The following is a 23,223-nucleotide window of genomic DNA, read 5'->3' on the forward strand; positions in this document are numbered from 1 at the left end:
CTTTTTATGGATGGCATGAACCCATTCAGTCTGCACTCAACTTCTTACAGTGTGTGGCATGTAGTTCTTGTTAACTGCAATATCCCTCCATGGTGTTCTACGAATGTGGGAAGCTTACAAATCAACCACTTGTTGGATCCCATGCATATTTTCAAGAATGTGGGCAGCTTACTATGGGACCACATCACAGGAAAGAGAGACACTGCAGGAGCACGAATGGATTTGAAGGAGGTAGGCAAGATGGAGGTGCTTGGCCGCAACCGAGTGCTAATGGTCACTTACAGCTACCTCGCACTCCTTGGGTTTTGTCCACTAAACAAGACCGCATTGTGAAGCAAAGTATCAAGTCTATCCACACTTTGACGGGTATGATGCGTTCTCTCAGTCTGCGTTTTCTAAAGACGACCAATTATCACGGCTAAAATCCCATGATTGACATAAGATATGTCAAGTTTGTACTATGAATGGATTGTAAATGGCCTATGTATTTTGTTATTTGGAGTGTAGTCATTGTTCATAATGCTTCTTCATTTGTGGTAGTTTTTACTATCGATCGCAATTGCAGGATGCCTTACTTTAGAAATATGCGGGGCAATTTATGAGTTGTCAAATTTAGTGCAATGGATATCATAGAAGGATATCAAGACATCCTCTATTGAATCCATAAGGTGAGGAGTAGTGGAGATGGTCTGTCTCTTTGAGAAATACCTGCCCACCAGCATGTTCACAATACAAACCCACCTTCTGGTGCATCTTGTAGATGAAGTGGAGATTGCTTGACCTGTCCATATGGGATGGATGTTCTTCTTGGATCACTTCATGAAAATCCTAAAAGGCTTTGTGTGACAATGAGCTTGGCTATAAGGTAGCAAGGCTGAAGGTTGGTTGGTGTGTGAGACATTAGTGCATATTTCACGGTGGCTACCAATGGTGGATTCAAACAACAGTATGCTATAAATTGTTGAAGGATGATGATAGACTGACTGGAGATGTGGTGGTTGGAAATGGGATAGAAAAAAGAATGGATCCTGCAATGGAGGAGAAAGTGAATCGCTTTGGTATGTTGCACCATGCCTCCATGGAGACGTGGCTTGCTAGGTACGAGCAAGCCAGGAAAGATCGAGAAGAAGCGCAATCTGAATTTTGATGTAGTACATGCCATCAACCAATTTGATATCACGAGGGCATGGAGGAGATTCCGTGGTTTATGTCAACGCGATGGTTTCATGGAGCTTTGACCATAGCATCTCGTGAAGGGGCGAAGCTGTCAAACTGAGGAGTTGGAATTCTCGAGGAAATGTAATTCAAACGTGATGAGTATTTAGGGTTTGTCATATCTAGATTTTATATACAACAACTGATTAACTGTTTCAAAGTACAATATAAAATATATAGTGCAACATGTCAAGAATGGCATGGTAGGGAGACTTGCTTGAGCTGCTGCGTCAAATACACACTATATACACAAAATGAAGCTCACTCAAGAACACAAGAAGAGAGATGGAGGCCAAAACATTTTCTTGCTGATTTCTTCTTCTTCTTCCACACACTATACAATGTACACATCGACTGGTGTTATATCTTTGCTAGCTGTAGGTAGGTGTAACAAACTAAATATAATAAGTGATAAGTCAGTGGCCACGTGAGTATCATAATGACAACCAACATGCTAAGTGTAGACGTGCGGACTCATCTAGCCAGGCGGTCCATTATCAATGTCTGCGTGTATTGAGCTTGCCATCTCAACACTCCCCCTCAAGCTCAACTCTATCTCTGCAACTCCAAGCAAGCTTCGAAACTTTCGAAGCTTCTCTACACCCAATGCCTTTGTGAAAATGTCAACTATCTGATTCTGTGTGCTGAGATATATCAAGTCAATCTCTCCTACAAGTACCTTCTCTCTCACAAAGTGATAATGCACCTCAATGTGTTTTGTTCTAGCATGGAACACTGGATTTCTAGCTAATTGTATGCTGCTCATGTTGTCCCAATGAATGACAATTGAACCATCTCCTTGCACATCCAAATCATCTCATAACTTTTGCATCCATACCACCTCACATCCTGTCATAGCAGCACCTCTATACTCAGTCTTTGTACTCGATAAAACAACTGTAGGTTACTTTTTGCTGCTCCATGTAGTTGTTGCACTACCAAGGGAAAACATGAATCCACTTGTAGATCTTCTATCTAACATGCTACCAGCCCAATCTGCATATGTGTATCCAAAGACATGTACATCCTTGCCTGCCTCATAAAAAAGACCATAATGTAAAGTGAACTTCACATATCTCAATATATGTCCAACTACATCCAAATGAGGCTTTCTAGGAATATGCATAAACTGACTAACAAGGCCAACAACATAGCTCAAGTCTGGCCTTGGATAGTCATGTAAATCAAACTCCCTACTATCATCGTGAACATAGTAGGGTCTTCTATCTCATCTCCAACATCAGCACTCAGCTTCACATTGTGCTCCAATGGTATGGAAAGAGGCTTACATGCTGTCATACCATACTTGGATAACATATCCAAGCCATACTGCCTTTGGGATAGCCATATAGCGTCATCACATCTATTCACCTCAATACCAAGAAAGTATCTCAGCTCACCCAAATCTTTCATCTCAAACTTTTTCTTCACGAAGTCCTTAACTTCAACAATCCCATTGTCACTGTCACCTATAATAATCAAGTCATCCACATAGATGACTATGATGACCAAATCTGCATCTCCCTTTCTCACATAAAGTAAGTGATCAGTATCATAAATAAAAAATCCAATATTGTTAATCTTGTCAGACCATGCTCTATGTGCTTACTTTAGCCCATAGAGTGTCTTCTTTAACCTGCACGCATATGTGGGATACTCTAAATCCTCATAACTTGCTAGCTACTCCATATACACTTCTTCTTGTAATTCACCATGCAAGAAGGCATTCTTAACATCCATTTGTTGCAAAATCCAACATTTGGCTATTGCCAAGGCAATCACACACCTAACAGTTGCCATCCTAGCAATTGAACTGAATGTCTCTTCATAATATATGCAATGTGTTTGAGCATGGTCTTTTGCAACCAGCCTAGCCTTATACCTGCTAAAACTGAACCATCTGCATTATGCTTGACTTTGTAAACCCACTTATAGCCAATAGCTTTCTTACCCTTAGGTAAGGGTACCAAATCCCAAGTATTATTGGCTTCTAATGCAGCCATCTCCTCATCCATTGCTCCATCCCAATGAGCATGACCAACAACATCGTCAAAACAAGTGGACTCAACATCCTCAACTAGTTTCACCATATAAGCATAATGGTGAGTTGTATAGCCTTCAAAGCCAAATCTTTTAACAGGGTATCTGATCTTGCTAGATCTGCGTACCACCTGATCACTCAATGGAACCTTTACATTACTATGAGATCTCTATACACCTGGTGTCCTGATTGAAGGAATACCAAGCTCATCATCCAAACTCTCCGAACCACTAGAATCTCCATGAAATCTGAAATGGCTGGTAGATGCATCATTACCATCCAACACTTTATTCTTTTCTTTGTCCTTCCCCTACAACAACACTTATAGATCCACCTGAAGATGTGGGGCTACTCCTTAGTCTCCCAAACCAAGTGCTCATTGTAGGTATAGTACCAAATGATGTTTCTGGTCCACTAAGACTCCATGATTCTTGTTTTTCTTTCTGCACATAACTTTCTTGATCATTATCATCATCCTATACATCACTAGTAGGTGTATACCAGCTGCCCATCTCATTAAAGATAATATCCCTACACACTCTGAACTCACCTATGACAAGGCTATAACAGCGATACCCCTTCTGCTCTAAAGAGTATCCAATAAAAATTCATTTTTTTGCCTTTGGATCAAGCTTCTTCCATAGCTCATCTGGCACATGAACATATGCAACACATCCAAATGCCTTCAAGTGCGATACATCCGGCTTCTTGCCACTAAAGCATTCTTCAGAATTCATCCCATGAACTGCAACTGTGGGAGTTCTGTTCATAATGTAGACAGCAATATGGATAGCCTCAGACCAAAAATATTTAGGTGTATTCTTTTCAGCCATTAATGCACGTGCAACTTCTACAATATGCCTATTTTTTCTTTCTGCAATCCCATTTTGCTATGGGGTATACCTGTAAGTAAATTGCCTCTTTATCCCATGGGTGCTCAAGAAGCCACTAAACTCATTAGAGAGGTAATCTCCCCCTCCATTTGATCTCAAGCACTTCACTTTTAAGCCAGTTTCTATTTCAACCAGCTGCCTTAAAAGATTTAAAGTGCTCAAACACATCACTCTTTTCCTTCATGAAATATACCCATAACTTCCTTGAACAGTCAGCAATAAATGTGACAAAGTATTTGCTGCTACCAAGAGATATATTCTATGTAGGCCCCCAAACATCTGTATGCACTACATCAAGTATTTTTCTACTCACTTATCTGTCATGCGAGAAGGCTTGTCTTGCATGCTTACCAAACTGACATGCTTTTCAGACTTTATGCAATTCTGCAACTCTAAAAGAAGGCAACCCTATAACCAATCCTGTGGACTACATTAATTTCAGCCTTTGCATATTTGCACGTCCAATACGTTTATGCCATATTTCAATATCTGCAACTACTCCTTTTCCTTTAGCATACATAGTAGTATCCATTGCAAGAATTCCAGCATCTGAAGTGAACATGCAACCAACTCTACTTCCTTTTGCGACCAACCTACACTTATCATTAAAGTATTCTACAAAACAACCTTTTGCATTGAATCGAACCTACAACCCCTGCTCTACAATTTGGCCAAAAGACACTAGATTCTTTGTGATTGATGGCACATGTAATACATCTGTCAGAATCTTTGTTTGGCTATCATACAAGGACAAGGGAATCTTTCCAATGTGTGAAATTGGGTGGCATGAATAATCACCGGAATGTCTATAGATGTGAAATGCTTGTAGCAGTTGAATGGGCATGAAAATTTTCCATATAAAGCTTTGATTCCCTCAGTCTTTGGTTTGCATTTATGCGTGCTTTGAAGGAAGAATGATAGAGAGGGTCTACAATTGATTTTGTACTGCTTGAAGAGATCATGCTTTGTGGAGCAGTTTGCTACATGGGTCCCCAAAAAAATAGGAGTTGTGTGAATCTGAAAGCTCTTGTTGTCAAAGTCTATGCCATGGTTGTTTCCGCATTAGATCTTCTCTAAAAGTGGTGAAATCTGAGCTTGAAAGTTTGAACTATTTAAGTGTTGAGTTGAAGTCTTAGTAAGGAGAAAGTGATCAGGAATTTTCAATAATGTGTTCAGTGGAGTCATCTCGTGGGTTTTGTTGAGGGAAGATCCTCAGTCTTTGTGGTGTTGTCTTGGGGGTTGTTAGAGGCCAACTACCCAATTCACCTACCATAGATTAGTGCCCCCGTTGAGGATCTCCCATGTTGAAGATCTCTTGTTGATCTTATCAGTTGGGAAGTGTAAGGTTTGGAAACCGACCTGTACGCAAACTCAAGCATGGCGGCTTTTGGATATGAACCCTCTTTGATACTGAAAATGAGGATGCTAATCAGTTTATCAAGAGATTGGAGTGGATGGCTTACCAAGATCGAAGAGACATTGATGCAAATAAGCTTCGAATGATCAGCATGCTGCTTAAAGGTTCTGCAAGATTATGGTGGAACTCACTGAATGAAGAGATAAGGGTGAATTGGAATGAAGTCAAAAATGAGTTCCTTACAAAGTTTGCAACTAAGAAAACTCTTGAAAGTTTATGGAAATCTTTGGAGAAGATATTTCATGGAGAAAATGAGAAAGTGTCTAAATTTGCAGCGAGATTTGAAGCAAAGTGGATAGAAATTACACAAAGTATGGAGCAACCTCCCATGATGTTCTTGCAAAAAGACAAGTTTTTTTCATTGCTCAAAACTAAAATTAGAGAAAAAATTCTGATGAAAGACCCTGATATATATGAAGATGCAATTAGAAAATTTGAATTTGAAAAATAGGAACAATTGGAAAATTTGAATTTGAATATGAGCCTATTGCAGGCAAGGCAACCTCAAATGCAACCTAGATTTAGATGACCAAGGAATAGATGGGAAAACTTTGAATCCTTTAATTGCAGGGAGAGAGGCCATATTGCTCTTGATTACCCTTATCCAAGAAGAACAGGAGGGGAGATGTATCCCATGCCACAAGGGAATGCTAGGCAAGATACTAGACCTCAATAGGAACAAAGACCCCTTGAACCAGCTAGGAAATAGTTGGAAAGAAGACCTAATGAAGGCACATCGGGTATGAATTTGATTGAAACCAATGTGTCTGATGATGGGGAAAATGCAGATGTTTTTGCTAATAAGAGAGTCAGAGAGAGGAATACTTAAACTGAAACTCAAAGGACAGCAAGGATTAAAAAGGGAAAACAAGTTGCAGATGATCCAGGAACTAGTAGGAAAGCTAGACAACGAAGGAAGATTCAAATGGGGGACTTTTCTTTGGGAGTCAATCAAGTTTCTTACAACCTACTTGAGGATTTAAAAGGTAAAAAGGCTGATGTTACATATGGTCAGCTACTGCAAATGAACTCATTTTTGAGGAGGCAATGGCATGGTTTGGTTAGCATCAGGAAAGGAAAAACCCAAGCTGGGCATGTTGGAGTGGTATACCTATCAGATGTAAAATACATTATACTTGTCATGGATGCATAGATACATGGAAGGAAAATTTATCGAATTTATGTTGATGGTGGTGCGCAAGTTTGTGTAATCACTGAAGAAGCAATGTTGCAAATGCATCTTAAAATGATAGGGAAATCACTGCTTAAGGTTAAAATGGCAAATAGCTCAAAAGTGAAATGATTGGGAGTCATTGAGAACTTGGAGATCAACATTGGAGGCCACTCCCAAAAGAGAACACATATCCACTGGTAGATCGTCTATCAGAAATACTACCAGCCCAATTAGCATCAGTGTATCCATGCAACTGTATTTGAACCCCGGTCTCATAAAATAGTCCATACTACAATGTGGACTTCACATACCTGAGTATACGTCTAGCCGCATCCAAATGCAGTTTCCTTGGAGCCTGCATAAACTGACTTACCAATCCAACAACATAACTCAAATCTGGCCTGGTAATAGTCATATAAATCAAACTTCCTACTATGCATCTATACATAGTAGGGTCTTCGAGAAGCTCACCTACATCTGCACTCAACTTCACATTCTGCTCCAAAGGAACTGAAATAGGCTTACATCTTGCAATTCCATATTTGGACAGCATGTCCAATCCATACTACCTCTGAACGAGCCATATCCCACTTGGTGATCTAATCACCTCAATGCCCAAGAAATAACATAGCTCTCCCAAATCCTTCATCTCAAACTTCTGCTTCAATAGCATTTTCACACGAAGGATATCTTCATCACTATCACCTGTCATAATCAAATCATCAACATAAATGACAAGTAGCATAATACCTTTCTCTGTTTTTCTCACATAAAGTGAAAAATCTGCCTTGGAAATCTGAAAGCCAATAGTGACAAGATAATGTCCTATCTTGTCAGACCATGCTCTAGGTGCTTGCTTCAAGCCATACAAGGCTTTCTTCAACCTGCAAACAAACTCAGGATGAACAACATGCACATAACCTAGCAGCTGCTCCATATAGACCTCTTCTTGTAAATCACCATGCAAGAAGGCATTCTTTACATCCATCTAATATAAAGATCATCCCTTTGATGCAGCCATAGCAATGATTGCTCTTACGGTTGCCATCCTTGCAACTGGACTAAATGTTTCTTCATAATCAATGCCATACGTTTGTGCATACCCCTTGACTACTAATCTTGCCTTGTATCTATTCACAGAACCATCTGCATTGTGTTTCACCTTATAAACCCACTTACAACCAATTGCATTCTTATCTTTAGGCAAAGGTACCAATTCCCATGTAGCATTTGCTTCCAAGGCATCCATTTCTTCATCCATGGCTTTCTCCCATTTTTCTTTTCCCATGGCTTGCTCAAAAGAAGTGGGTTCTGGTTCCTGTATCACTTTGACCATATAGGCATAGTGAATGGCTATAAATCCATCATATTTCAGCCTATCCACAAGATACCTAGCTTTGGTAGTCCTGCGCAAAGTAGGTTCACTCCCAAGTGCTCTCAAAACATCCCTAGTCTTCCTTACTCCAGGTGTAACAATAAAAGGAATATCCAACTCATCATCAATGTTCTGTTCTGAGCCACTAGATTCACCATCCACATAAGAGTGACCTACATTCACATCAAACATGGGCTGATCTACCTTCTCTTTTCCTTTTCGTGATACCTACATACCACTATCTACATTTCTTTGAGAAGATTCTCCTGATCTCAATCTGCCTGTCCATGGCGAAGAATGTGAACCACTGCTAGAGGACACTCCAGGTCCACTAATATCTTGTGACTACTGCTGTGAATTCTGTGCAGCATTACCATTTTGTGCATCTACATTATCAATCACATTTACTGGTTTATACCGGCTACTCATCTCATCAAAAATAACATCTCTGCTCACTATAAACTTACGAGTAGAAGTGTTATAGCATCTATACCCTTTCTGTTGCTATAGAGAGTAACCAATAAAGATGCACTTCTCAGCTTTTGGATCCAACTTGGATCTCAACTCATCTGGCACATGAACATAGGCAATGTAACCAAAAAATTTCAAATGAGAAATATCTAGTTTCCTACCAGTATACCTCTCCTCTAGAGTCATCCCATGTATTGCTGCAGTGGGAGTCCTATTCATTATGTAGACTGCTGTAGCAATTGCTTCAGCCCAGTAAAAATCTGGCAAGTATTTTTCATTGAGCATGCCACGAGATACCTCTCCAATATGCCTGTTTTTCCTTTCTGCAATTCCATTTTGTTGTGGGTTATGACTGCATGAATATTGCTACTTTATGCCATGCTCTTGCAGGAACCTTGCAAACTCATTTGAGAGGTACTCTCCCCCTCCATCTGACCTTAGGCATTTTATTTGCAAGCATGTTTCTTTTTCAACCATAGCTTTAAGAGTTTTGAAATGCCCAAACACTTCACTTTTCTTTTTCATAAAATACACCCAAACTTTTCTACTATAGTCATCAATAAAAGTGACAAAATAATGATAGCCTCCAATAGATGTAGCTTTAGTAGTCTAGACATCAGAGTGGATTAATTCGAATGGCCTCTTACTCTCTTGAACATGTCTATGAAATTGTTTCCTTGCCTGTTTTCCAAATTGACAGGCTTCACATACCTTATGCATTTCTGCAACCTTGAATTTAGGCAATCCTGCAACAATATTTTGGGCTTGCATTGATTTAAGTCGTTGTACATTAACATGACCAATGCGTTTATGCCAGATATAAATATCTACAACTACACCAGTCCCATGCGCAAACATTGCTGCACTCAATTCAGGCATGTCTGCATCCAACGTAAACATTCTGCCGTTCTTCTTTCCTTTTGCTATCAAGCGACCTTTATTTTTCATATTCTCAACAAAGCATCTATGAGAATTAAATCTGACCTGCAAGCCCTGCTCAACCATTTGACCAACTAGGTTCTTGGTGATATTTGGGACATGAAATACATCTGACAGGTATTTCTTTTTCCCATCCTGCATAGACAAAGGAATTTTTCCAATCTGCACAATAGGATGTGCAGTATCATCACCAGTTTCCACAAATCCTAGTTTTTTCATTTTTCTTGTATCCTGCATCCATTCTGCATGACCTGTCATGTGGTTTGATGCACCTGAGTCAACATACCATACCTCGTTGCTTTCTTCTACACTTGTCACAGAATTGGTCATGTGCTGCACCATAAACAAATGCTCATTTCTGTCATCACCCTGTCTACTAGAAGATGCATAATTTTCTTAATGCAATATTTCATTCATGATATCATTCTGCTTTTTATAGCAGTCTTTAGCCATATGACCCATTTTACCACAGTAGTAGCACTCAACATTACTGTTTGCATTTTGGCCTCTTTGCCATCCACCACGACCTCTTTGGCTCCCCTTGCCTCTAGAGTTACCACGTCCTCCTCCATAGGACTGGTTTTCTTGAGTTTGCTGCATATTCTGATTTCTACCACGGCCTCCAGATCGGCCTCCTCTACCTCTGCCTCTACCTCTTCCAATATTTGAGTAGAAGACAGCTTCTTTTGAAGTTCCTCCTGAAGAAGATGCACTACCATTTCACTGCTCCTCATAAATTAGAAGAGCAATCAACTCCTCAAAATCAGGAAATCTTTCACGGATGGAAATGGATGTTCGGAACTATGCATAATCCTTTCCTAGACCATTCAAGGTCAGAGAAACTAAATCATCATCTTCCACTGGCGACCCAATGGAAGCAAGTGCATCTGCAATCTTCTTCACCTTCATGTGGTAGTCATTGATGCTCATACTTTCTCTTTGCACATTGTGCAACTCTTGCTTGAGCTGCATTTTCCTGGCTTGCGTATTTATGCTATACATTTTTGACAAAGTATCCCATGCCTCCTTTGGCGTACTTGCATCCTGAATATGCACAATCATAGAGTCTGAAATACTGATAGACAGCTAGTACATAACTTTTCTGGCTCTCTCATGCCATCCTTTAAATGCCTGCATTTGTTGTTGATTGGGAACATCAAGAAGAACTGGTTCTTCTTCGTTTCCTGCAACTAATTCCCAATATCCTTTTCCCATAAGGAAATTTGTCATTCTAAACTTCCATGCTTGGAAGTTGTTCTTGTCAAGCTTTTCAGTGACAATCTGTGAAAGAGAATCAGACGCCATTACAGAACACTGCAAAAAATTCTGTCACTGTAAAAAACACAGCTTCAGCCTCACAAGGGCAGATATGCAAAATTGACGAAAGTGGTATTTGACCACACAGTCACTTCCTAGTGACGATTTTGCATCAACAGGCAACAAGGATGATTCTGTAACTCCCAATGTCTCTGCGCACAGGCATACGATGCAATTTCTATGGTAGCTTTTCATCGACCTGTAGAACAGTGGTCGCACAGCATAAATAGGGCCTTTTCCTAAGTGCATGCGAAAAACTTCCGCCTCCAAAACAGGCCCCGAAATGGCCTCGAATCAAAAAAACAGGGCAACCAAGGGCTAAAGCCCTTATCCTGCAGCATATACTGCCCTCTTGCTATACCGGGAAGGGCGTCTCAATCTGAGACAATGCACTCTTGTACTTTCCGGCTAAGCTACCTGCAGAGACTTGCTTCCAAAACAGAAAAATGAAAGCAATCTTACCAGAACACCGCGAACTTGGTTTACTTTCTTGAGCTCCTTACCAGGAACAAGACTCTGATACCTTGTCAAGATTGTGGGAGAGAAGGAAGGAGTCTCACTTGTAGATTTCTCACTTGCACAGTGGGGGAATACACACAAAGGTGGAGGCTGAAAGTAATTTTCCTCTTCTTAGTTGTGTAAGCCAAAAAGAACTCTCATACAAAGAAATAAAAGAACCCTATATATGGGTCTCAAACCAAACTTAACTAACTAAGGTGGCATATTAACTGAACCATGAACTAGAGTAGATAAGGATAGCTGTCATCTAGCTATTATTCATGGGCAGTGTACCAACCGCATCTGGCTAACAAGTCGGTGACATAAACGTACAACGGTCATCTTGGCATATCATGAGTGGAACTCAATATCTCAACAGTTTGGTGTTGACCCAAGCAAGAATGCAAGAGTTATTGTCTCTGGAGGTTGATGTCTGAAGTGGAAAGCATGTAGGAATTTATGACTATAGACTGTGCAGAGCTGTTTTAGGATAACAGACCAAGGAATTTGACATTGACTTGTTCTGAAGAGTTGTAGATTAGAAAGAGATCTACAACTTTTCTTTTTGAAGCTTAGTGATTCAAGGTTTGGTTAGAAAGTTATGAGCTGTTCTATGATGTGCTCTATGAATTAGATTTTCAGAAAAAGGTGTTTGTCTTTGTCAAATATTTTTGAATCTTTTAATAAACATTTGTTCGCACTTTGTGTTCCAAAACAGGGGGGTGGCTAATCATGGTGAGTGAAAATGAGCAACCAGGGACATGATGCTCCATGAAGTCAAGTGGGGTAACACATGCAAGTATCATTTTTTGTCTTTCTAACACTTACCCATAGCGGGGGTCGGGTTGATAAAAGGAAATTCCAAGTGGTATCATGCATGTTCGACACATGGTTGAGATATTTCAGTTTTGAGACACACACTTCATGCAAGAAGAGAAGAAAATGTGTTCTCATTTCCGATTTTGAGGCCCCAAGTAGAATTTTACATGGAAAAGGGCATGTTTGCCATCTAGCAATTAAGGGGAAGCAGGGGGCAACTTGAAAAATTAAGGGAAAAAGCAAAAACATGAGTAGTTTTTTTTGGGGGAAAAGAGAAAAGAAGTGTTCGACACAATACAACACAACAAGCGTGAGAGAGAGAGAGAGAGAGAGAGAGAGAGAGAGAGAGAGAGAGAGAGAGAGAGAGAGGAAGGGAGAAGAAGAATTTTGCAGACTGAAGAAGGGAGAAATCTGAAGCTCAGAAGAAGAAAAACAAACTATCTAAAGAAAGAGACCGTGAAGTTGAAGTTATTGGAGCTGAGAAGCAGGATGGCAGAGATGTTGAAGTCAATGGGCTTATGTGAGTTCTCAATTCTCAGATGATGGTAATAAGAGTCTCCTTTTTGTCTTGTTTTCTTCTACTGCTAGAGAGTTTGCAGATCAATTCTGGTGTATGGATATGAGTGAAAGACAACAGAGGGCTGTTCTTTTTCACAATGAAAGTGATGTTTGCTAGTCATTGAGTGAGGCTCCCCGTAAGCAGAGAAGAATGGAAGTGAAAGGTCTCAATATCTGGAACTGGGTATGTTACAGGGAATATGTATTATGGTCGAATGTTGAATACACGAGCTTAGGTTATTGGAAAATCTGAAAGGATTTGCAGCCAAGAAGATAATGAAGAAGATGATGGATTAGTGTTTGTAAAGTTCAAAGCTCCCACAACTCTTCATCAATGCAAGATCGTGCTTTTGGAACAGAGAAGTTGTGTTTGTTGTATAAAGCGTGCATGAATTTATGACTACAGACTGTGCAGAGCTATTTCAGGACATGAGACCAAGGAATTTTACTCTAAGTTGTTCTAAACAGTTGTAGATTGGAAAGAGAGCTACAAATTTCCTTCTTGAAGCTTGGTGGTTTGAGGTCTGGTTAGAAAGTTATGAGCAATTCTATGTGTAATTCTCTATGAAGCAATTTTTGTGCTTTATGAGGTAATTTCCATGCTTTATGAGGAAACAGGTGGATTCAGTAGCTTCTACAACACCAACTTGGTTTCCCGTGGAATTCATCATGATTATCCATTGATATATCAATGAAAACATGGTTTTGATATAGTAATGGAATGTCTATAGCTGTGAAATGCTTGTAGCAGTTGAATGGGCATGAAACTTTTTCATCTAAAGCTTTGATTCCCTCAGTATTTGGTTTGTATTTATGCGTGCTTTGAAGGAAGAATGTCAGAGAGGGTCTACAATTGATTTTGTACTGCTTGAAGAGATCATGATTTGTGGAGCAGTTTGCTACATGGGTCCCCAAAAAAATAGGAGTTGTGTGAATCTGAAAGCTCTTGTTGTCAAAGTCTATACCATGGTTGTTTCCGCATTAGATCTTCTCTAAAAGTGGTAAAATCTGAGCTTGAAAGTTTGAACTGTTTAAGTGTTGAGTTGAAGTCTTAGTAAGGAGAAAGTGATCAGGAATTTTCAATCATATGTTCAGTGGAGTCATCTCGTGGGTTTTGTTGAGGGAAGATCCTCGGTCTTTATCCTATGGTGTTGTCTTGGGGGTTGTTAGAGGCCAACTACCCAATTCACCTACCAACGTCTACTCCAGTCACTCCAACTTTTGCTCAACCATTTGCAGGTGCACCCCTATGTGTGCTACTCTGAGAGATACTACCCTCGTAGGTACACCAAATGTACAAGGGTCTCCTGGATATGCCCAGGAGCATGTCACAGGTGGGAGAGGACACATCTTAGGCAAAACCCAGAGGGGTATAGAACCTTGTAGATGATAGGACATGAGCCATCATCATGAATGATGAGGGGAGGAGGGTGATGGCTCGTATGAGAGAGTTGTGCCAACAACTTTTTCGGCACAAGGTCTTGGATCATTAGAAGAACATACAGGAGGGGAGCAAGGACTAATAGTAGTATTCTTGCATGAGGAGTTTTCGGTACCCACCGTAGCCGATAGGTTTTCCATAGGCTAGATGATGGAGTGCATGCGTGCGTACATGTCACATAGACGATCGGATGTACGCAAGGCACTTAAGAGTGGGGCCTCAAAGCTCGAGTGGCTAAACACAGATGACTGACACCGACTCAAGGAGGAGGCTACAAATTCTCTAGGACGTTGGAGATACCAGCGCGAGGCGGTGAGGGCAGGACTAGAGGCAGGAGTGGTCCATCATTTTGGGAGCGGCGGCCACAAAACTTATCTTGTGGACTTTGTAAGTTTTTCTTTTGTTCTACTTGCTCTTTTTTTTTTCGCAATATCCCTTGTATTGACAATCACGTTTCTAACAGTTTTACTTTGTTTTCTTTGCAGCACTCCATTACAAACCGCGATCCCATCGGCCTAGAGACTCGATATGTAGAGAGAGACGGTCTCACTGCATTGATCGACTGATTGTATGGACGTGGCGGCCCAGTAAGTCACTCATGTTTCTTGTCCATAGTTACTAATTTTAATTAAAATACATTATTATATAGTGGACTAATGTGTAGTTGTTTCTCTTTTTGTAGAGTCCGTTCAATGCTTCTTTGGTGGCAGGAAGAGCTTTCGAATGGCGAGGATGTATAGCTCACCCTTCGATCCGCGAAGCATAGATTCTCTTCTTTTTTGGTCATGTGATTTATGTAGGAATTTTCTATGTACTATATTATTATTATCCTTTGTATCTTGCCATGATTGTACTGTCGCTTTCATTACGCGATCTTGTATTTATTTTATGTATCAATCTTATGGATTCAAGTGCACTTTTCCTTCATTTAGACGAGCATTGTACACTTTACTGAAACTCTTTTGTATGGCCCAAATAAAGCACATAGTGCTATTAGCATCACAAATTTAGCTGCACGTGGCGTTGTAGTTTGTGTCGTTATTTGCATCGCTATTAGCGTCGCATTTGTGACGTTGATAGCGACGCAATAGCGATAATCTATGGTGTCGCTAATATCGACGTTTTTTACGATGACGGGGGAAATTTTTTTAATGAACATTTTTGTCGCTTTGAACGTTGGTATAAGGCCTAAATCTTGTAGTGGATGGGCAACCACCACATATAGTGTACAAGTGTAGGGATATTGTCAGTGTAGCTAATACATGGGAGGCATGAGACTATTAGATACATAGAGCTATACCACATTTATATCCTCAATCTTGATGCTAAACTTCCTAGACACAATGATACAATCATCATTCTTGTCATGTACTTTATCATTTTCCTTGCGCTTGTCTTTGTGCATTTTATGGCACCGTGGTTAAATATGACTTCCTTTCCCAAAATAATGACAAGTAAGACCGAACTTATAGCCATAGGACTTACTACAAGATTGTCCACATGTCCTAGACACAGACCTTTGGGATTCTCTACCACAGCCATTTCCATCGTGCCAACCTTTCACAATCAATGCATGTGACATTGTCAAGAGTTTTTCTGAAAATGCAAATTCCTAGTCAAACTATAGATAGGTTTGGTTTTTGTTAGCTTAGTTGTTTCCATGACAGTTTTTTTTTTGTTTTGTAGTTGGACTTTCTTTGTTTGTCTAGCTTAGGATTTGTTTCTGTCATTTTGTTTGGTTTTTTGAGTGTGGAAACTTGATAGCCTTGGTCAAGCTTGGTATTCTTTTGGACAGGTTGGAGCTAGAGTTTGTTAGTTGTAGCTGTTGAACATTGAGGAACAAGGTTTATTTTCTTCTTGAGATTCTTGAACATTATAGGGTTTATGGGTTCACAAACACTTCACGTTGCACTTGTTGATGCACTGTACTCGGGGATCGTCTCCTAAATTATTCAAATACTTCCATGCCATGGGTTGGAATTATACATGCTTTGCACCATCATTGAGCACTGGCATGGCATGAGGCCTGCTACAGCTATATGCAATAAATCTTAGTTGCACATGCACATGAGAGAGCATGCCATTGAGCACACACGTTTCTTGTACGCACAATATTTGGGATGTTCATCACAAAGTTAAGAACCTCTGGATGAGTGGGTAAGGTGGTTGGGTGAGTTAAAGGCTCATGAAGGACACCATCAATAGTGAGATAGGTTGTTCTTATCTAGTCAATATCTTGAGGACCATCATTTTCTTGAGTGATTGTGAGAATTTGGGTGGAGTGGAGTATGATATCTTTTCTTGTTGAGCATTGAGGGCTGAGGTTAAGGATTCAAATAATCAAGGAACTTTGTTTGTATTATGCATGACACACGAGCACTTCCGTGCATTCATATTTCCATGTGAAGCATCACTTGAATGGTTGCATAGCATCGATTTTATATTGCATGTCTTCTTCAAAACATGTGGAAGATTGGGCATGACATACATTTTTTGAAGCATATTCATTAGGGCACATTGCATGAACAAATCCAAATACATATAAAAGAAATATCAGTCACATTGAAGACTTGGGGGGGTTGGAAGACTACAAGGATATGATTGCTTGTGATGTCATCAATCTTGATGACATTGATGTAACATTTGAAAGAATTGAAGGCCTTGAAGGGGTAAAGCAATCGCTACATGAGCCGGTGATTCTTCCTCTACAGAAGGGAAGCTGTTGGGTTTGCAAAAAGGAGTTTTACTCTATGGACCTTCTGGAATGGGCAAAACACTATTGGCCAAGGTAATTGCAAAGGAATCCTATGCAGCCTTTATTAATGTAAAGGTGGCAACATTGAGGAGCAGGTGGTTTGGCATTGCACGAAAATTGGTGACGGTTGTCTTTACACTGGCATACAAACTTCGGCCCTCTATCATTTTCATAGAAGAAATAGACAGTTTTCTAAGACAGTGAAGAGCTCCAAACCACGAAGCCTAAGCAAATATGAAGACAAGTTCATGTCTTTATGGGATGGCTTTACCAGCCACTGATCAAAAAGCACAGGTCATGGTTTTTGTAGCAACCAATAGGCCATGGGATTTGGGATTTGACTACCTCGGGATTTTGAAGTAGGAATTATGCCGGATTTGAAGGAGCGTGCAAGCATACTGCAGGTTTTTCTGAAAGATGAAATGTGGAGGATGATTTTGATTTTGAACGCGTGGCTAGCTTGTGTGATCATGGGTGGCTACAGTGGTTCTCATGATTTGACACAACTACTCAAGTAGGCAGACGGCGGGTAGAAATTATTCAACATCGCAGAATTGACGATGGAGGATAACGATATATTGAAGTGATGACGAATGACACAGTGATCAGCATTTTGAACGCAAGCGACTAACAAACAAAGGGTGGCGATGGCCTCCGTTAATTCTATTAAGCAAGATGACGATGTTAATTATGAGCGGAATGGCATGCTAAAACGCAGACATCGCAAGAAACGGCGGATTGTAACATTCAAAATTTGTGTTCGAGTGATGCTCTATCGCATTTGGGTTTTAAGTTGCTTTGATCTATAAGAGGCATTGTTTGGTGTTTGTTTTGTGTGTGGTTCATGTGGTGTTTGTCAAAATATTTAAATTTTTGTGTTGTGTTGTGCATCCGACAAAGTTAACTTTCCCAACTGGCACTCCTTAACATCTCGTTATCGGGTTGTAAGTGAGACTTGTTCTTGATCACCACTCACATAACATCTCTTTTTTTGTGCCCTCGCCGAGAAGTGCCGAAATTGACTTTGTCTTGGCTGTTTTACTTGTATGTGACCTAGTTTTGATTTCTTGTGATTGTTGAAAATGGCTGATAATTCTTGAGTTCCATGGTAATCGTAAAGAAGATCCCGAAGGATTTTTAGAAAAAATAGAGCTATGTTGTTTGATAGGGAGAGTGACCAATCCTGAGGCTAAACTCCATATTCTTAGGTATCAATTGCAGGGAGAAGCACGAAATTGGTTGCTTGACTTTGAGAAGAGCCTAAAATTTAGGAGACAAAATTTGGACTATGAGACCATTAAAAATGCTCTTTTATCGAGGTTTAAAAAAAGAGAAAGTTAGAGTGAGATATGGGCAAAAATAGAAACTTGTGTTCAAAAAGAGGATCAGTGTATTGAGGACTTTGTTAGGGAGTTTGAAAGATTGTGGAATCAATGGAGTTTAACATTGTTAGAAGGTGAGATATCCCCAGTTATGTTGAAGATAATGTATTTTGTAAATGGGTTGAAATTAGAATATTGGAGAGTGAAATTGGAGGTTAAGAACCCTAAGACTTTTGAGGAAGCGGTGAAGATAGCTAAATATCAAGAGAGGAAGACCAAAAGAAAAAAAGAGTTAGGGTTTGATGAACCAAGGGAAAGGTTGAGTTCAAGGCAAGTTGAGAGAAAAGTTTTTGAGGAGAAGAGAGTTAGTTATGCCTATCCTGAGAGAGGTATACTATATTCTCTGTTTAGGAGAGATGAGTTGACTTGCGAGGAATCAATTGAAGTCTGTGAGGAGAAACTCCCTACGGTGGTTGAGGAGAAAAATACTTGTTTGACTAATTGGAGTGAAGAATCTAGGAGTATGAGTTCATATACATTGACCATGGATGTTTTTAGTCTAGAGATTAGTGATAAGGAGGGATCGATTGATATTACTTTGGAGCTTGAGGACTATAGAGATGATTGAGTTGTAAAGAAGAAAATGAGAGATCTGATTGTTTTAAGGACCAAGAGTTTTCATGTTCTTTGAAAGAAGATGAGAGTCAAGAGAGTTTTGATATTTCTGATGAGAGAAGGTGTGATGAAAGTTCTGATAGTCTTGGAAGTATTGAAGAGAGTAGAATTCGAAACAATTTAGAGAGTGAGCTTCTTTTCCTTGATAGTAGTGAGGACATTGATGGACCTAAGTGCTTGAGTGAAGAAGAGAGAATAGATTATGAATTTTTGAGTTTGTTAGAAGACCAAGAGGGGGAGGGCTTAGAAACTATAAGTTTTCAAGATGAAGTTGAGGGTTCGAATTTGTTGCCTGATGAGTTTGTTGAGATTTGTTGTGAGTTTGTTGATCAAGAAAGTACTGAGGTTTTGGGTTCTGACTCTTACTGTGATTTTGATGTTGGTGTTGTTGACTCTGATGAGTCTTGTGAGTTGGTTGGTGATGGTTTGAGTAGCCCTGGAGAGGCTTCTATTTGTGGTGATGCTGATGTGGTTTTGAGTAGACCTAACATCATGCTTCTTGATAGTTATGTGGATGATTGTTTGCTTGGTTTAGACAACAATGCCGAAGAGAAAACTTCATTTGATAGTCTTATGGTTTCTTTGAGTTCTCCTGAAGTTTGTGATAATGTTTGTGATGACTTTGATTGGGGTTTTGAGGACCCTAAGAGTGACATTGATGAGGATGTGAGAGAGAATTTGAGTAAGGCTTTGAAAAGAATTGAAAATTTGAGGAATGAGAGGTTCAAAATTAAGGAATTAGATCTTAAAGGTATTTGTGAGGAGGTAGTTGGGGATTTGGTAGTTGAGGAGTCTTTGGTTAAGGTTATTGACCCAAAGTTGTTGCATTGTGAAGATGTTGTTTGTGATGATATAGATATGAAAGTTTCTTGTAAAGTTTCTTGTGAGGTTGCTTATAAGGATACTATGGAAGGTGTTTACCACTCTTTGTGTGTGAAAGACTCGATGGATTCTTGTATTGTTGATGAGTTAAGTGGTGTGGATGGGTGTCCTAGAGTCACCCCATTTGTGGATGTTGTTGGTTCTTGTGGTATTGTGAGTCCAGAGTTGACTCCTTTTGATGTTGTCTTTGATTTGGAGATTGAGTTGGGAGATCCTTGCATGGTATCTTTGGGAGAAGTTGTTCATGATTGCATAGATAAATCAGTGGATGAATTTGAGATTGGCAACAAAGAAAGGGTCAAAATTTTATTTAGAGACTCTAGAAGTAACATGGTTTTTCCTAAGGAGGATAGGTGGGATTTGAAAATTTTCGAGTGTGGTTGCCATTTGACTCGGGGGGTTCACTATATATATATTCTCTATATAACATGCGTTCATGGCCTATTTACAAATATCCTAACCTGTGAATTTTTCTTGAATAAAACACAACCCTTTTCTATTAAATCTATAAGTAACCCCTTTATATGACACCCTTCTATATGTAAAAAATGTATAAAAATGGTGTTTTAAAAACCCCTTATTTGAACTCACGTTATATATACTTATATTCATGAGTGACACACACCCCCCCCTCCCCCCCCGAGCCATTTCAGGGGTATGAAAATGTTGGATTATGGTTGACATTTGAAGAATTTGGAGGATTATGTATTTTCCTTAGATGGTGAGGATTGTCTTCAAGGATTTTGATGAGAATTTCATGGATGAGTTTTCTTTATCTGTAAAGGAGTTGCTTGAGAGAGATGTGCCATTTGAATTTGTAGAGAAGCTTGTGGATAGATCATTGGATCCAATCTTTGATTGGCTCATAAATATTGCATCGTTTTATGATAGAAATTGCTACACATGAATGTTTGCAGACTAGGGGGAGGGCTAAATATGTCAAGTGTTTTTCTGAAAATGCAAAACCCCTAGTCAAAATGTAGATAGGTTTGGTTTTGGCTAGTTTAGTTGTTTGCATGACAATTTATTTTGTTGTTTTGTAGTTGGAATTTCTGTATTTGTCTAGCGTAGGATTTGTTTCTGTCATTTTTTTTTGTTTGTTGAGTTTGGAAACTTGATAGCCTTGGTCGAGCTTGGTATTCTTTTGGACAGGTTGGAGCTGGAGTTTGTTAGTAGATATTGAACATTGTGGAACAAGGTTTGTTTTCTTGTTGAGATTCTTGCACATCACAAGGTTTATGGGTTCAGGAACACTTCACATTGCACTTGTTGATGCACTGCACTTAGGGGTAGTCTCCCAAATTGTTCAAATACTTTCATGACGGTTGAAATTATACACTTTTTGCACCATCATTAAGCACTACCATGGCATGAGGCCTGCTGCAGCTATATGTAGTAAATCTTAGTTGCACATGCACATGAGAGAGCACCTATCATTGAGCACACATATTTCTTGCATGCACTATATTTGGGATGTTCATCACAAAATTAGAAATCTCTGGATGAGTGGATAAGGTGGTCGGGTGAGATAGAGGGTCATGAAGACGCCGCAAATTTTGAGATAGGTTATTCTTATCTGGCCAACATCTTGAGGACCATCATTTTCTTGAGTGATTGTGAGAATTTTGGTGGAACGAAGTACATATTTTCTTACTGAGCGTTGAGGGCTGAGGTTAAGGATTCAAATAATCAAGGAACTTTGTTTGCATTATGCATGACGCACGAGCACATGTAGTTAGGGAAGGAACAATTCTTCTATGCATTCATATTTCCATGTGAAGCATCACTTGAATGGTTGCATAGCATCAATTTTATATTGCATGTCTTCTTCAAATCATGTGGAAGATTGGGCACAACGTACATTTTTTGAAGCATACTCATTAGGGCACATTGCATGAACAAATCCAGATACATATAAAGGAAATATCAATCATTGAAGACTTGGGGGGGTTTGGAAGACTACAAGGATATGATTACTTGTGATGTCATCAATCCTAATGACATTAATGTAACATGTGAAACAATTGGAGGCCTTGAAGGGGTAAAGCAATCACTACATGACCTGGTGATTCTTCCTCTACAGAAGGGAAGCTATTGGGTTTGCAAAAAGGATTTTTACTCTATGGACGTTCTAGAATGGGAAAAACACTATTGCTGAAGGTAATTGCAAAGAAATCTAGTGTAGTCTTTATTAATGTAAGGGAGGCACCACTGAGGAGCAAGTGGCTTGGCATTGCACAAAAATTGGTGACGATTGTCTTTACACTAGCATACAAACTTCAACCCTCTATCATTTTCATAGAAGAAGTAGACAGATTTCTAAGACAGTGAAGAGCTTCTGACCACGAAGCCTAAGCAAATATGAAGACAAGTTCATGGCTTTATGGGATGGCTTTACCAACCACTGATCATAAAGCATGGGTCATGGTTTTTGTAGCGACCAATAGGCCATGGATTTGGATGAAGCAATCTTGCGTCCACTACCTCAGGATTTTGAAGTAGGAATGCTAGATTTGAAGGAGTCGACAAGCATACTGCATATTTTTTTGAAAGGTGAAAATGTGGAGGATGATTTTGATTTTGAACGTGTGGCTAGCTTGTGTGATGGCTACAGTGGTTCTGATTTGACACAGCTACTCAAGTAGGCAGACGGTGGGTAGAAATTCAACATCGCAGAATTGACGTCGAAGGATGACAACATATTGAATGATGACGAATGACACAGTGGTCAACATTCTGAACGTACTCGACTAACGAATAAAGGGCGACCTCTGTTAATTCTAAGCAAGATGATGATGTTAATTACGAGCTGAATGGCATGCTAAAACGCAGACATCGCAAGAAATGGCTGATTGTAACATTCAATGTTATAATCTTAAATCATAAATTCTAGATGGCAGCCTGTGAGCAATAAGAACAGTTGATGAAGACATAGGATGATGCAAGCTAAACGGCTGTAAATGAAACACATATGGTGGCGGTATAATCCAAAGCATAGGATTGAGTTTGACCGATCATGACACAATAAATGATGTGCATTTTCCTCAACGACCTCCATTAATTTTGAGTAGGATGGCGATTGGCACAAATGGCATTCAGGCTTAATGGCGATTGCTGATTTTGAAGACGGCGGGGATGGCATTTTAAAATGCAATTTGACTAGTTAAAGCCTTAAGGCTAGAGTTTTTTATGCCAAGAGGCATATTCCACGGTGGATTCCATGAGGTTTTGCGGTGGATTCCGTAAAATTTTATTACCGGGGCTCATACACAAGGTGGATTCTTTATGCGAAAAGTCAATGGGGACACCTATTCTTTTCGGGCGTTTTGTTAATTTAATGTGTAAGTGGGTGATTCCATAGCGGGTGATTCCGCAAAATACATATTTAAATTAATAAACGTTTATGAGTTTAGAGTGCGCACTCGTAATAA

General features: G+C 39.6%; 2 pseudogenes; both read left to right on the top strand.

The window, feature by feature from the left end:
• Positions 1-5,603: 5,603 nt before the first annotated feature.
• LOC148028553 (uncharacterized) lies at positions 5,604-17,431 on the top strand (annotated as a pseudogene).
• A 129-nt stretch (positions 17,432-17,560) lies between these two features.
• LOC148028554 (uncharacterized) lies at positions 17,561-22,437 on the top strand (annotated as a pseudogene).
• The last annotated feature ends 786 nt before the right edge of the window (positions 22,438-23,223 follow it).

This window comes from Lygodium microphyllum, chromosome 11 (genome assembly GCF_053477565.2).
Source record: "Lygodium microphyllum isolate KBCC chromosome 11, Lygodium_microphyllum_v1.1.10, whole genome shotgun sequence".
NCBI classification, from domain to species: Eukaryota; Viridiplantae; Streptophyta; class Polypodiopsida; order Schizaeales; family Lygodiaceae; genus Lygodium; species Lygodium microphyllum.